Genomic DNA, 17,251 nt, shown 5'->3' with positions numbered 1-17,251 from the left:
CATGTGCTATGATGCAACTCTTTTATTACAGGAAGACTGAAAACACGATGCCAGCACCAGAATGGCCCACTGCTCCAACCATTCACTAGTCAGTATTTACTCACTTTGCAAGATTACATTTATTTCCAAGCCTATGGCTACTGGTGCCTGCTTTTAAATTGGTGATCATTTCGCTTATTGGCCAGTGGCACAGATAGGCTAATTTCAGTGAAATCTGAGGAGATGCCTGCTGTTTAAACTGGTGCAGAAACTGGGTGAGCGGGGGTCAGAGAGATTTGCCATGGCAGTTGATGATCAGAGAAAAAACAAATTAAAAAGGAATTCTTATCTCCATTAAATCTGTGAAGATTCTACCCACAAGCATGGACAGTTTTGGTATGCAGCCTAGCCCATCTATTTTTTTATGCTGTGGCTATTTGTAGAATTTAATGACATACATTTCCTTGGTGTGTGCATCTAATTAACGTGTGTGTGTATGTCTGTTTAAACCTGACAGGGTCTGGGGACTACATTTGGGTGTTTTCTGCCAACGGGAGTGAAACAATTACTCCAAATGTCAGCTTTAAGTTGTGATATCTTCCTAAAAACAATGATCAGTGGCAGAACAGACATGCTGCATAAGCAGCTGAGGCTGGAATGAGAGTGTGATGGGATATCTGCCCCACATTGGCAGAGACGGGGTTAAAAGCAGCCTAGGGAGGTTGTGCAGCCAATAGAGAGGGGCTGTGAGGAACAGCCAATCAGGGCCAAGCAAGCCCATATAAAAGGAGCTGCAGGGCCAGTAGCAGTTAGTCACTGCCTGCAGCTCAAGGAGCAAAGACTGTCTCTCTAGCAGGCTGAGGGACCTGCAGCACCTTGGAGAGAGCAACTGCTGGCAGGAACTGAAGAACACGAGGAGCTCCTGGCTGACTGCTGGGACTGGGTTGTTGCATGCCCTGAGGAACAGTGAAGAAGGTGCTAGGGCCATGGGGAGATGGCCCAGGGAGACATAGCAGCAGTGAGAGGAATTTGAGATGGAGCAGGAGACTGTGATCCACAGGGTCCCTGACCGGGGACCTGGAGTTGTGGGTGGCCCTAGCTCCCCCACCACTTGCCACTGGGGAATTGGCTATAGAAAGACTTTAAGTGGTAGGGGTAAAGGTCAGAGATAGTTACATAATAAATAAAAAGTAAAATCACAGTCTAAATCCTGAACTTCATCAGACTAAGCAAGATTGGTATCAAGCAATCTTTGCTCACCCTACTGGATGTTGCAGGAAGGTTGCAGCTCTTAATACAGAGGCTGAATTTCTGTCTCAGGCTGGGACCAGTCTCCTCAGTTCAAAGTCTTTGTCTTCCCAACATCCTTGTTGCCTTCAGCATAGGTGGAGAGAGGTGGTCTCAAGATGCCACTGTCCCTTATTTTATACTCTCAGTTCATGTCCCAGGAAAGATACTGGCCCAGACATGGCTTGGTAGTCCTTGCTGAGTAACAGAGTTGAGCAATCTCCACTGTGTTGCTTGCACAACTGTCTCTTATTGAATTGTAAATTTCTTGTTTACAATTCCCTTACTGGTCAATGGTCATTTAACACCTACCTGGGTGTAGGTCACCTCCTCTGTTGCCACTGGAGAGCCAGCAGAGGGCATCTCCCAGAGACTCTCAACATATTTCAATAACAACCATATAGCAAAATCTTATAACTTCATACACTTTAATGATGTACATATTTTGACAGAACAATGAGTTTCAACAGATCATGACCTTCCATATGGTACCTTACAAGACATGCCTCGTATGAAATATCACAACCATATACAAGTGATGAATAAGGGGGTTCCAGGGTGTTACTTTGGATACAGTGCATCACAGACTGAAAGAATTATTTCAGCACATTTGCTGGTTTTTTATGCCTAGGAAAGGAGACACCGGCCCTGCTATGGCTGGCCAGGCTAGTGCAAACAACTGTGGACATTTGTCTTTCATGGTGGCTGTTTCTGCCAGGAAACTAATAAGAGCAGGGCTGCTCAGCCTCAGTGCCCCTCATTTTGTTATTGGAAAGACTTGCACTTGTCTCCTAGAGCTTTGCTCTTGCAGAGAGATCACAGCCCTCTTGGGCCACAGTCCTGCAGAGAACTCTGAGCAGGGTGATCCCTGTGTCTGTGCAGAGCCATGTTTAAGTCAGCGGGACTCTGCACAAGAGTCCAGATGTGCAGAGTTCATTGCAGGATTGTGGTCTTGGATGTCAATTTGGTGTTGAAAATAGCGTTGGGCATAGCTGTCAAGTTGTGTTCCACTTCAAGTGGAACATTTTCCACAAAATACATAATGAGGTAATTTGCTTATAACCATAAATGAGTTATCGTCCACACACCTCGCCCCAAGCAGTGGCCAGGGTAGGACACGAAGCTGCACAAAACTAGGCGTCTGTGGCTGGGGTAGGTGCTTCAGTGTCTGTGTAGGTACTGGGTGGATCTCCACTGTGGCTGTTGCTGCTGCCTGGGATTCGAGGGCTAATGGGAGGTACGGAGTCCTGGGATGCAGGGAACTCCTGGGGAGTGGGTGGGTGCTGTGGGGGGAGGCAGTGAGTGCAGGAGCTGCTGGAGGCCAGGAGGCTCCTCAGAGTAGAGGATTCCGAGGGTCAGAGTCTCCTCAAGGAGTGGGAAGGGAGGAAGCAGGAGGAGATGCTAGGGATCCTTGGGGTGGACTCCTGGGAGTAAAAGGTGCTGGTTGGGTACCTAGGAGCAGCTTGCTTTAGCTGGTTGCAGGGTGGAGGGAGTTTAGGGTAAGTATGATATTCTTCACTATTCCCCTTGTGCTGCTGTCCCTGCCCTTGCCACCTTCTCCTCTGGCTGCCACCTCCTTCCAGCGGCTGTTTTGGGTTCTGATCTAGGAAGTTGAGCAGAGAGGGGAGGTGCTTGGCTGCTTGCTCAGCAGGTGCTTCCGTGGCCAGTAGCAGCCAAACACCTGCAACCCTCCTGTATCACAGCTGGATGTGACATCTCAGCTGAGCTGTAGCAGTGTGTGTCAGGACTGCTGGATGCATGACTCTTAGCAGACCTGATTAGAGTTATGAAAAATGAACCAACGCAGGTTTTTAGCCGTAATGTGCCTTGGCTCTAGCCCCCTCCATCTGGCCAAACTGTTTTAACTTGGTTGGGTCACAAACAAATTTAGCCACAAGTGGTCATTTATAGAAAGGGCCTGATTTCACAGTACATGCCAGACTCCTTTATGCAGGCAGCTCCATAAGAAATCAAAAGAACTGCAAGGCTTAATGCTTTTGTACTTGCACTTACTAACAGAGTTGTTTTCCTCACAACTGTTGTAGTCTGAATTTGAGTAAATAGGATGGTAGGGGACTATTTCAGTATTTAAAGTCTTTCTGTAGCCATGATTACATTGCTCAGAGTGGAAGGAAATATAACACTTTTGAGACTGTCTACATGATACTTTCCAAACCTTGCATCTATTTAAGTTTGGCTTATTGGAATTTAGCTTAAATCTGTTCATAATCAATTTAAATTAAACCAGACAGCACCTGTTTAACTAAATTGGTTTAAGTCATCCAGTGTGACATTCTTACATTGAGAAGCCCTTAATTAAATCATTGCAGCTCTAGCTGTAGACAAGCCCCTCCTTTGGGCTGTGGTCTCAAGTGAGTATTGAGAACTTCTAGGATCTTTGGCACAGACCTGTGATCATTGACTATATGTAAGGTTAAGATTTTGTCATTTTTTTTAGTAAAAGTCACAGGCAGGTCACAGGCAATATACAAAAATCATGGGAGCCAGGACTTGTCCATGAATTTTACGAAAAATAAATGTGGAGAGAGAGGGCTGGGGCCCTATGGGGGGGAAGGATTGATAGCCCCAAGCCCACTGCCATGGGGGAGGTGCACATCCCCGGTTTCAGCCCTGTCCAAAGCCATGGGGTGGGGGCACACAGCAGCGGCTACCGCCAAAGCCACAGAGGTATGCACAGCCCCAGCTCCGGCACTGGCCGAAGCCATGGGGGCTGGGGGGTGCATAGCCCAGGCTCTGGCAGCAGCCACAGGAGACAGAATGGCGGGGGGTGGGGTACAGCCCTGGCTCCAGCCCTGGCCCCAGCCCAAGCCATAGGCTGAAGCTGCAGGGGACAGAGGGGGCACATAGCTGAAGCCGGAGTCCCGGAGGTCCGGTAGAGTAATGGAATCCATGACTAAATCGTATCCTTAACTATATCCAATAGAATTATATACTCATGCTACTAGTGGTTTTTGTTAAGTGGGTATACTGCATACAATTAACTGAATATTGCTCTATGTTGCATATTACCTGTTTTAAAGATTTATCTTTCTGGACATTATCTTGAGTCTTGGAGGCTGATTCTGTAAGTTGCCAAGCCCCCTCAGTGCCCATTAATTTCAATGGGAGTTGAACATATCCAGAACTTCCTAGGCAGTTTTCAGCACTTTACAGGATAAAGCTTTTATAATGTCAAAGGTTTATGTTCAGAAGTTCTGCTCTGAATGAAATGGTCACTACTGATTGATATCAACATAATGAGCCCAGTCCAAACCCTGTTGAAATCAGTGGAATCAGGATTGGGAATGCAAGTTTTTTTGGCTATCTACCTTGAAACACATTAAAAAGATGATTTTGTTTGCAGTTAGATACAATTACTGTAGATGCAAAATACAGCTGTGCATTATAAATCATCTTGTCAGAAAGTTATCTTTTACGGGAAGGAAAAGCCTACCCTATAATTGTGTCTAAGTCGTATATTGTTAACAAATGACAAGTAAATACCTGCATGCAGTGTTGTAGCCATGTATCCTGTAGACAGTCCCAGGATATTAGAGAGACAAAGTGGGTAAGGTAAAAATTTTTTTTATTTGGACCAACTTCTGTTGTCAAGAGACAAACATTCAAGCTTACAGAACTCTTTTACAGGTCTAAGAAATGTTCTCAGAGTGTCACAGCTAAATACAAGATGGAACATTGAAAAATGAGTTAACTTCTTACGCTAAGCAAAGGACCATTCAAGGTGAAGTGGTTTATTAACACTCCATTCATAGGGGGAAAAGAGGGAAGGAAAAAAGGGTGGAGGAAGGGGTTAAGTGAGTTACAGATTGTTGCAATAAGCCATAAATCCAGTGTGTGTCTGTTTGCTAGATACTAAAAACTCAGGCTAAGTTATGAATTTAAACTCCCAGACTTGTCTTTTGACAGTGGTATGCAGGTTTCCTTTGATGATAAGGACTGTGAGGTCAGATATAGCATGATAGTTTTGTGAAAGTGTTCACCCATAGGTGAAATGGTGTTTTTGTCCTTTATCATTGTACTGTAAGAGTTCTTTTGAGAGCATAGTGATTGTCTTGTTGCACCCTCATGGTGGTTATTGGGATATTTAGTGCTCTGGATGACGTACACCACATGTGTACACCAATGAATCTCGATAGTTGTGTTGTGACAGGGTATTGATCGTTTTAGCAGAGATATATGTACAGGTTTTGCATCTGTTCTGGCAGGATCTGGTGCTGCTTTGAGTTGGTGTGTCCTGGTCTATGGGGAACTTGCTTCTGATGATGAGCTTGGAGAGATTGGATGGTTGTTTGAATGCCAGATGAGGGGGTTCAGGAAAGATTTCTTTCAGGATGTGGTCCCATCGAATATGGGTTGAAGTTGTTTGATACTCCATATGGGTTCCAGTGTGGGGTGATATGTGACAGCTAGTGATGGGCGTGGGATGGGGCTTTATTTCTGTTTTGAAGCAGGTTCTCGGTGTATATGGGTGACCCATTCCATGCTGGGATCTACTTCTCTGGAGTGTCCTTGTTTGTTGAAGGTGGTTTTAAGTGTTTTAAGGTGTATGTCCCAGACTTTCTTCTCTGAGCATATTCTGTGTGCCTGGCTATAGATAAACACGTCAAGAAATCTGTTGGAGTGGTTTTTGGATCTGTGATGGTAGATGTGATTAGCCATGGGTTTCTTGTTTTTCAGTTGTTGGGTAGGGTTCCATTGTTGAAGCCGATCATGGTGTCCAGGAAGCTGACACTAATATGGGAACGTTCTAAAGCAGGGATCGGCAACCTTTGGCATGCGGCCCGTCAGGGAAAGCTGCTGGCGGGCCGGGCCGGTTTGTTTACCTGCAGCGTCCGCGCTTCCCGCAGCCCCCATTGGCCAGGAATGGCGAACCACAGCCAACGGGAGCTGCAATCAGCCGAACCTGCTGGTAAACAAACTGGCCCGGCCTGCCAGCGGCTTTCCCTGATGGGCCGCGTGCCAAAGGTTGCCAATCCCTCTTCTAGAGAGTTTATTGGATGCGGGGTGGCTGTTGAAATTGCAGTGGAAATCTATGAGGGAAGTATAAATGCCTTTAATTTGTGAGTGTCTTTTGCTTTCATTGTTGAATATATAATTTTGGATTTGATTTTTCATAAGTAGCATATTACTAATAACTCTGTATAACATTGTAACAGAATTACTGGGCTGGGCCAGGGTTTCTTGGCATGCACACACAACACGTGCACACGCTCCCAGTCACCAAAGGGAGTGAACTCTTGGCTCAGGAAATTAAGGGATGTTTCTGGTTTTCCAGACTCTCAAAGTATGTCTACATTACAGTTGCTATAGCAGCACAGCTCCGGCGCTGCAGCTGTGACACTGTAGCACAGACCCTTCCTATAGTGAGGGAAGGGGGTTTCTGTCGACGTAGTTAATCCGCCTCTTTGAGACGTGGTAGTTTGGTGGAGAGCAGAATTATTCCACTGACCTAGCTGTGTCTACATCAGAGATTAGGTCTATTTAACTACATTGCACAAAATTTTTCACAGCCCTGAGCAACATAGCTGAGTCAATCTAAGTAAGCGTAGACCGGGCCTTGAAGGGAAATTATGACTTTAACAACAGCATGTGGTAAACTGACTGCATACTCTGCCGGCAATACATTTGGTTTAACAGACTTGTGGTTGCTCACCAATGGTTTGAGTGTAAGGTCACATCAAAACAGTATGATACTTTGCATTTGAGTAGCACTTGTTTTTCAAAGAACTCAAAGGGCTTATTAGCCTCCTATGACTCCTGTGTGGTGTAGGTGTTATTCATTTGTAAATTTGATACACACTAAGACCTAGAGAGGTCAAAGGTGTCATAAAGAGTTTTCCTTCCTTTTAATCTGGTTAGGGGCTCTGGGCTCTTGTCTCTGGGAAATTTATTGAAATAATCAAAGGTTTCTGCTGTGAAGATGCTGCTTAGAGAGCAGAGAAGGCTGCCTTTGGTTGTTCTCCTTTGGCAGAGGGAAGACAACAGTCTTCTTCTTTTCCATGAAGAAGTTTTGGAGAGCTGGGGAGATGCTGCAGGATAAGCACAGCCTTTCAGATAGGACCTTTCCTGTCCTCTCAGTTGAAGGAGATCTGCTACAGAAAAGTAGTTTATACGGTTTTTATCGTACAGTTGGAGGGGATTGGTTTCAATATGCATACACTAATCTGTACATTTTAAAATAAGGTTTTAAAAGGACTTTAACAAATATGGAAGTTTTTTAAATAATCCTCTCACTAGTCTCACATTTTTTACCTCTCATAAGAAAGTTGGCAAGTCCTCTTTTTATCCCCTCCAGCCCCGTTTTTAAGTCAATACTTCTCTTCACAGTAAATTGCTCTTCCTCTTGTCAGGGGACAGAACCATGCAAGTAGCTTCCTCTGAGGCCAAAACCTGTGCTATTCTATGGGTTGACCAACAAGGCATAGTCCTTTCTGGAACCCAAACTCTTCATATGAGAACTTCCTCAATATACTGATGCGTTATCAACTTTAACAAGAGACAGATTCCTAACTAGTCTTACAACTTCCAAGGATGTAGGAGAAATGTCTGCAAGGCATATTTTTGCTAAGGTACCTACAATCAATTTATGACCACAATGAGAGGTGCAGTGAACTGACTATGCTGTGGCTCAGTATCACGCTGAAACCCATGTCTTCTGCATACTGTAGCAAAAAAAGAAGAGAGAAAGATAGTGGAGGGCAACATAAGTCAAAACCTTTCTATACACTACTCTGATGGTCCTTGGGGTACTCAGGGCTGTGAGTCACCTTGTTACCCCCTGTCTCCAGTATGAGGGAGATTTGTGCTTATCTGGGTGTCAGCTTCCTGACACCACCAGCCTGTTAGTCACCCAAGCATTCTCCTCTGGGCAACACTAGCCCTTACTTTGCCTTGCAGATTAGCAATATGTGCACCCTAGTTTACAAGCTCCTTTGAAACATTCCCCTGTAGTGTTCAGCTCCTTATTCATGGAACTCTCACAGAAATACCAGGTCTGCTCTCCCCAAAGGAGCAATGTGCACACCAGCTTGTATGATTCCAGGACCAACACCTTGGTTAATATCACAACACTTTGATAATAAACATATTATTGTTTTCACTATAAACATATCTAAGATTCAAGTGATAGTGAATAAGAATATTAGAAATAAATGGTTACATATAAAACAAAATCCATAATGTGCTTTCTAGAGCCTAAACAGGTTAAGGAGGTTCTCACACCCACTGTCTTCTACAGTGTTTCCAACCAAGGATGTTTGCAATCTTAATTTCATGAATGTAAATTCACTGCCTCCTACATGCAGGATCAAGGGGTGTTGTCTTTGCCTTCTGCTGATATCCCTAGAGCTCATTGTCTGTACTCAATCAGGATAACTACCTGTGGCTTATTTTTCCTGTGTGTTGTTTCATTGTTGATGTCACATCTCTGTTGACTTTGTATGTAAATAGTATCCATTGTGTTAGCTTACAATGCTTGATTTACATCTTGACAGACAGGTGAATAAACATTTCTAAACTGTGTCAATTCCACCTTTCTACAGACTTTAAAACATATATTTCCAGTAAATATACAAAACTCCTTGTATAATATCTGTACCTACATTTCACAATGATATTCATGACCAGTAGGATCTTGGCTTTCATTTAAGACCTCACTTGACAATCTTTGATGAACCAGAATGTACATACCAGAATCAGGACATTCCTGTAACGTGCTTGCCAGCTGGCATTCAGGGATCTATGATGTGACTCAGCACCACACTTAAGCCCATGTCTTCTGCATCTGCTGTGGCCATCTGGAACAGCAGAGACCTTTCCCAAAGCAAATACGATTTCTGAGTTTGCAGTGATAATTAATTAATCATTACATTCGTGTTTACATACAGAAGCAGCTCACATAACTCAACTTGCATCATCTTTTTCATAAAGGGTGTACACCAAAGCCCTCTGACATTTAAAAACAAAACAAACAAAACAAAAAACAAGAAAACTTTGAAAATCACTCAGTGTTGCAGTTTTGTAGTTGTTGTGTGAACTGAATTCCCTCTGAAATCAATAGAGATTCTGCATGTGGAGAATCACAGGGGCTAACCAAATGGTCCATTGGGAATAGTTTATGTAAAGGTCTTGACTTCCGCTGCTCTCCACAGTCTCTCTCTCTTCTTTTGCTGAGTCATGTGACACCCTGGAAATAAACAATATGTATTTGGAGGGAAGTCTCTGGGATTTGAGGGTCTGGCTGGCTTTGAAGGGGTGGATGAGAAGAGAAATAGAACTGTGGATCAGCAGCTCCTCTACAAAATCCACACAATTTGGGAAGGAAATTCAATCATAATTCAATGGTGATCCATGTAGTATGAAGCTGAACCATGCATTCTACTCTCTTGGAGAGAAGGTATATTGCTGCAGGCTAAAGGATCAATAGCAGCATGGGTCTAGAGCACTCATAATTTTTGTCTTCACTACAAAAAATCAGTGTTTTTGACATCAGGATCTCAAAGTAAGAAACACACTTTGTTTGCTGTGAAGACATAGACACATTGATGGGGATGGGGAAAGATGAACAACTTATGCAGAGGCAGGTATTCCACGGGTATGCTCCAATAGCTGTGGGGTAGGAGTTCACATCTTCCAATTCGATCTAGTTCTGAGGCTACACTCCACACTGCTGCCATCTTTTCTGGCCTTGTCTACACAGGAAAATTATACCAATCGGTATAGAAACTCTTTTTTTAGGTTAATTTGCTGCAACTCATCTTCGTGCACTCCCCTATATGTGCATGTGCTTTCCCCCTCTGAGAAATCACACCCACCCTAGAGCAGACGCACATACTCTTATTTATTGTAAGGAAGAACAAGTAGTCTTCTTTACAAGTTTAAAAATCAGGTTCTGATTCTTCTCTAAGTTATACTTGTATTGTTCCTAATTTGAGAAAGTGGATAATTAGGTGCTCAAAATATTGGCATGTTCTATCTCAGGTACGTATATAGCCTTCATTATTATAGTAGCTGAGCACCTCACAGTCTTTAACATATTTATCTTCTTTTTACAGATGGGAAATTGAGGACCAGAGACTAAGAGTGCAATCCACAAAGGTACTTAGGCACCCAAGACCCATGTTAGGTGCCACCGCAATCCACAAAACCCCCACCTCAGCTGCCGCTTAACCCTGTAGGTGCCTAAATTCACTCTAGCTATCCTCCATTTTCCTTTCCATCCTTCCCTCCCCATTCCCATCACTGCTCTCTCTTTAATGGTCCCTCTCCTTTTCCTTTGTCTTCCCTTTTAGCTAATCCTTTCCTGCCTTCCCTCTTTGCCCCATTCCTGTCTTATAATAGATAAAGTAAAATAAATGAAAGTGTACCCCCAAAAGTTTAGAACAAACAAATCATGGAACTAACATGACATTTTCAAGCCATCACAACTGAATGTCAATACCTTTTGTCTATCTATTAAGACTGAAAATTCTTCAAGGCAGGACCATCTTATGCATGCACATGCATGTAGGTGTGCGCATGCAGTCCCGAGCACAGTGGGAATCCCAGTATTAATTGGGGCCTAATGGAATACAAATGAATAATCAAGTTCTATACCAGAAAAAAGATACTGTATGGCTTGATCTGATTCAATACTCACAAATAAGTGTATATTTAATTTCAGAGTTACTTTTCTGTAAATGGTTTGAATTTTATAAAAATCTTTAGGATTTTAACAGTCTCATATGACCAACTGTACTACTAAAAACATAGACTTATAGATCCAAAATAGCTTAAGTTTGTTGATTGTAAGGACATTCAATAGGCTGTTTGATAGGGCTTTTGGGTAGGGCTGATAGTGTGGAGTTCAGATGAAGTGGGGTACTGGCGAGTATATAAACTTATTGTGTTATGCTGCTGAATGGATCTTAATATGGATTGTAAATTTAATTGTTGTCAGGGTGCCTAGAGACAGTGTGTAGGCATTGGTTGTGCATAAATAATGGAAAAAAGCAAAATGGAATTTTTCTTGTAAGATTTATTGTTGCATGCTGAACATGTATAATATGCATTCATTCAGTTTTAGTCTAATGTGTCAGCATTTCTCTCCAACTTTTGGACTGGACTTGGCACAACAGACTATTTTCTACCCTTAGTTATTTCAGAATTAGAAATGCTACCCATAATTCAGTTATGCTATCGGTGGGATGTTAAGGCTCAGTCCTATAAGGTGTTCAGCACCTTCAACTTCGGTAGCAATTGAGGATTGTAAGCACTTTGCTGGTTTGATGCCCAAGTGAGAAAGATATATAGTTTGATATAATTGACTTGGCTATAGATATGCAATTAAATGGTGTTTGAATTGATTTATTTTGAATATTTTATAGGGCAATTGTTATACTACTAGGGTGAAATTCAAGGCCTTATCAATCACTTAAAGGTCAAGCATAAACCGCATGATAGAGTTTAATGTTTGTCACTCAGTGATTTCTCAACCAAATAGGCTCAGTTTACAAGTACAAAGATGTTCTTTCTACCCACCAAGCACCGAAACCCAACCTGCAATTGGAAAGTCAATTTGAGTTCTCACCTTCTAATACAGTGTCACAATTCTGTTTTAAAGTACAGCAGAGCCTCAGAGTTATGAACACCAGAGTTAAAAACTGACCAGTCAACCACACACCTCATTTGGAACCAGAAGTACATAATCAGGCAGCAGCAGAGACTAAAAAAAGCTAATACAGTCCAGTACTGTGTTAAATGTAAACTACTATGCAGAAGAAAAATGCTGTTTTCCCTTTATTTTTTTTTAGTAAAGTCTCAAAGCTGTATTAAGTCAATGTCCAATTGTAAACTTTTGAAAGAACCACCATAATGTTTTGTTCAGAGTTATGAACATTTCAGAGGAAGCTCAACACACAATGTTTTAGGTGTTTCCCAGGCCTCTCCCTCCAGGATTTTAAATCCACTTCTTAGCAGGCTATGATAGAAAGACTGGCTGAATAGGCTAAAGGTAGGTTCTGTTCATTTGCTAGTTCTCTAGCTGTTCAATCCATCATAAAAGTACCTCACATTTGGTTTCTTTTGAGTTTCATTCCAAAAACTTAAAGCTAAATAAACCTGAAGTTAGTCCTCATTTTTCTGCCTCAACTCAAACTAACTTCCTTCCCAAGTGAAAAATGTTGGGCAAGCATGGAAGGTGAGTGATTTGGGAAGGGAATGAGAACACAGGCCAATTCCTGCAGACAGTTACACCTCTGTAGCCTTATTGACTTCAGGGACAACAGATTTTTGCACAAGAATAGATTTTAGTCCCTTCTGCTTTTTCACACTTGGTATAAGTAAAATCTTTCACTTTCCTCCCCTAAACGCTGAGCACTTTAAGGAAAAAAAATAAGCAAGTCTGCTTGATTTATACATGCAAATGAAACAGGAAGCTTTCCCTTCATTCTACACCAGCCTTAAACAAACCCCAGACCTGATGCAACTACAGCCGTCTTGGTTGGACTGTTCTTTTGAAAGATCCTTAATGGTTCTTTTAAGATGCTGATTTTCAGTGAAGTCTTTTTGTTCAGGGAGGCAGAGAACACAACAGGGAATAGCTCTGTTTTGTCAACTCCTAGTCATTTAAAAGCTGAAAGGCCTTTAAATTAAGTTTGTACAGTGATTTTGAAGAGCTAACATAGTACAGAAGTGCAAAATATTATGACTGGGCAATCATCTAAAGATCTACGTCACTTCTAGCAGTTACATTTTTCTTACAGAAAGCTTAAAACAAACAAATACAAACCGTAGAGGGCTGTTGCACGTAGAACTCATGCTTAAACCTCATGTCAAAGCTGCTGATCGAACATTCTAGAATAGATAATACATAGTCCTGCCATGAGATCCTGCCTCTTGAGGTCCCTTCCAATCCTATGATTCTATTCTATGATTCTAATTGTGGAAGAGCTTGGTGACAGAATGGCCTGATATGGTGAATCACTGGAGATTAACTACATAAACTGGGTATCATCCCACAAATAATATTTGGGTTCAATGTGAAAACAGTAATTCATTGTCCTCAGAAGGTGCAACACTGGGAGGCAGCTTTCAGAGCAAGACAGCCTAAAATACAATGCCACGCAATGTAATTTTCCCACTACTACTTCCTCTACTTCAGTGGATTTTACACCTGAGTGGTTTTCTTTTGCATATTAAAAGCTGGCTGCCTCCCAGACTGCAGTCAGAGTGAGATAGGGTATGCGGTGTAGAGTCCATAGCTTGGGGGAAACACCTACAGGGCTTGGCTTTGCACCGTGCCATGTGAAGAGCTGAGGGTGAATCACAAGGCTGAAAGAGGTGAGCAGAATGGTGAATGTTGCAGTGTTCATCCTCAAACAGATGAGCAGTCCACTACCTAGGAGGAAGGAGGCCTAAGAGAAGGACAACGTAGCATCCCCCATCCTGGAAAAGAAACGACAAGACCTAGTTATAATGAATACAGAGGAAATGTATTTATTTTTTGAGGCTGCTGACTACAGACAGGACAGTGTAGAGACCCCAGGCTCTTTAACTCCCACACTAACCAAAAGCCACCTGTCGTAGCCAGAGTCCCCACACAGAGGGTCTCTAAATCATAGCTTGGACTAAACAGCCATCCAAGAGGCAGATTACAGCTCTACAGCCACACTGTGTGTACGCTGACAATTGTGTTTAAGCCTTGCTCTCTTCAGGGGGAAGGAAGAGGGGTGATATAGGACGGGGGAAAATACAGGGGTGGGGGAAATGGGGCAGGGGACAGTGTGGAGAAGAAAGGGGATTGTGAATTCAATTTATGGTGGTTGTGATTTTGTCTTTCTGGGCTAAGTAAGTGTTTGTGGGCCCAAGCAGTATTGAACTTTGTACATAGTAGGCCTACCCTGGACAATAGAAACCATGTCGAAGAAAGGAGGATGGCAGAAATGAAGGAGGCCAAAGAAAGACGGCAAAAATAAGATGTAGTTCTGAAAGGTACTCCTTCTCTCCTAACATTTTTTCCTCCTCCTATGTCTGGTGGTGAGGAAGTCCGGGCAAATATGAACCCAAGTGAACCTGCTGCGCCTGATGAAAAGGAGCAGCCTCCTGTGACTTCTCTAGCTGCAGTCTCACCCCACTCCTCTGAAGACTTTCCCAATGACAGTAATCCAAAAATATCCTTCTCCAACGATCCAGGCGAGTGGGATATGACTTCTTAAGTCTCCTTGTATACTGGACTGAGACAGGCCCACAGAAATGCCAGAATCTAGATGCTGACTTTTCATTGACAAAATGAGTACCAATCAGAATTGTTATCTGACCAAATCAATGTTTGAATATGTGAAGCCTAACACACAGGTTGGCAAGCAAGAATGGCTCATCTATTCCCTTCTAAGAAGAAAGCGTACTGTTTTTATTGCCGCCTGTTTTCTGATACCAAAAAGTGGGTGGGGAATGTTCTGCGAAGGCTTCAGTGATTGGAAGAATACTGCATACATTACCAATCATGCAATGAGTGAGCAGCCTCCATTGTCAGTTAGCAGCTACCATGCCCGAAAGAAAGTTAGTTGCAGAATTGACACCCAAATTGAAAACCACTTTTTGGAACCTCCTGCTTATTGGAAGAACGTTCTCAGATGCGTAGTTGAAACCATTGTTTTTCTTGCTGAGCATGGTCTGCCATTCCGTGGCTCAGATGAGACTGTTGGATCGAAACACAATGGCAATTATGTTGGTGTTCTGGAGTTAATCGTTAAGTTCGCCCCTTTCTTAGCTCAGCACATCAAGGAACAGGCAAATCATAGAAAAGGCCATACATCATATGTATCAAAGACTATTTGTGATGAATTCATTGCACTACTGGCGAAGTTTTTGCTATTGGCCACTGTAGATGAGATCAAAGATGTGGGTTATTTTTCAGTGTCCATCGACTCAGCACCAGATGTATCGCAAAAGACAGAAGACATGTTACAATGCAACTGCCCACTCATTCAGTGACAAGGAGGCCTTCAGAGTTAATACCTTCATCACAATCATTAAACTGAAGAGTCCATTAGACCATCAGATCAAGGCTTATAGAAATATTGACAAAACCTTTAGTGTATTGACAAATTTTTCGCCTAGCATTTCAAGTTCCCAAGTCAGTAAAGGTATCAAACACCTGGGTTAGAAGCACCCAGACAGTCTCCTACTAGATTTGACTAAAGAATTTCTTCAATTTATTGAATTCACATCACAGAGAAAAGATGATGAAAGCAAAACTATTTGGATGTACCAAGTTATCACTGAATCCAATGTGATAGAATGTTTCCTAAATGTTGAAACTACATTATGGCTGTATTTATCACTAATGATCACTAACTGTAGTGGACAACGTTTCTTCTCTCTTCTAACAAGGGTAAAAAATGTCTTCCAATCCACCATGACTCAAGAGCATCTTAGTGCTTTGTCCCTCTTGAGCACTGAGAATGAAATCATCAGATCTTTGAATTATGATGATATAATTCATGACTTTGCTACAGCTAAAGCTAAGGGGGAAAAATTGTTTGAAGAATTGAGTGTAGTGAGAGTAGAATAAACTTGTTAAATTTACATAAATATGTAAATATGTATGTAGATAAATGTCTGCTGACTTCATAATTTTCTTTTGCAATATGTAATTCATACTTAGGCCCTTCCCTTCCATTAGCCTTAGGCCCCTCATAACCTTAATCCAGCCCAGTATACGTCAACTCAGGACCAGCACTTTGTGTAACACACAGCACTGAGATATATTTATAGTCAAAACAATAAGTTTATTAACAAATAAATGAGATTCAAGTGATAGTAAGAATAGTAAGACATAGTTCTGGGCACTCTGAGAACGTAAGTCACCTGGCCTCAGTGAGAGAGAGACTTGCTGATGCTAAATGGGTGACAGCTCCCTGTGACTTCAGGCTATTAGTCACCCCATACAAACTTCTCAGGACTCTACCAGCCATTGCTTTTCAGGTAACATGTGGTGCACTTCATTTCCCAATCCCCCTGGAAAACTGTTTCCTTGGAGTATCCAGCCCCTGTCACTGAAGCTCACAGTAATGATCAATTCTACTTCCTCAAAAGAGCATACATACTGGCTTACTTGATTCAACTGAGAAGGCACACTTTACTTAACATCACAGCAGTGAGATGACTTTATAGTAAAGAGTAAGTTTTACTAAAGAACAGGTTCACATGTACAAGTAAGTATTGAGTAAGGACAGTGGAAACAAAAGTGGTTACAAATAAAACAAAAGTATAACATGTTTCTAAGACTAAACAGCACTTTAGCAAGCTACAGTCCTTTGGCAAAAGCACTTTTCTCATTCTCAAAGTTTTTCTGTACCGCCTCTGATTTTCAGTCAAATCAGGATCCAGATTTTCATGATCCCTCCCCTCTACTGAGGTCTCATCAGTAAATACATGGATAACAAAATGCCTTTTTTGCTTCACCTTATATTTCTCCAAAACTCATTGTTTTGACACCAGAGACAAGACAACCTCCTGTGGCTTTGGTCTACCATGCTGATTTCACATCTCCCATCAACCTGTTTTCTTGTTGATTTAATGAGTGTGGGGCTTCCATTGTGTTTTGGCTTTTACAATGCTCGATTTATTTCAGAGACCCATGCAAACAGGTACATCAACATTCCTTTGTCTAGAACAAACTTATTTATCAACCCTGCCTGGTCCATGGTTTAAACATATTTTTAGTACATGCAGGAAGTTGTATGTATGACACCTGCACATGCATCTTGCAATGCCTATGATCCCAGTATGATATAAGCTTTTTTCTGATACCTTACATGACATTTTTTATAGCTAAATACTATAACAGCAAAGTGTTAGGTGTAGTGAGTTTGTCAGGCCTGATGAGAGTTGCTTTTATGTTACAGGGACCCCTTTGTCAGTTGGCACTGAGGGCCTCATATCGTCACAGTTACATATAAAACTAGCAAGTTATCCTCCTGTC

This window comes from Eretmochelys imbricata, chromosome 3, assembly GCF_965152235.1.
Source record: "Eretmochelys imbricata isolate rEreImb1 chromosome 3, rEreImb1.hap1, whole genome shotgun sequence".
Taxonomy (NCBI): Eukaryota; Metazoa; Chordata; order Testudines; family Cheloniidae; genus Eretmochelys; species Eretmochelys imbricata.
The sequence above is the reverse complement of the archived record's forward strand: the minus strand, read 5'-3'. Positions refer to the sequence as shown.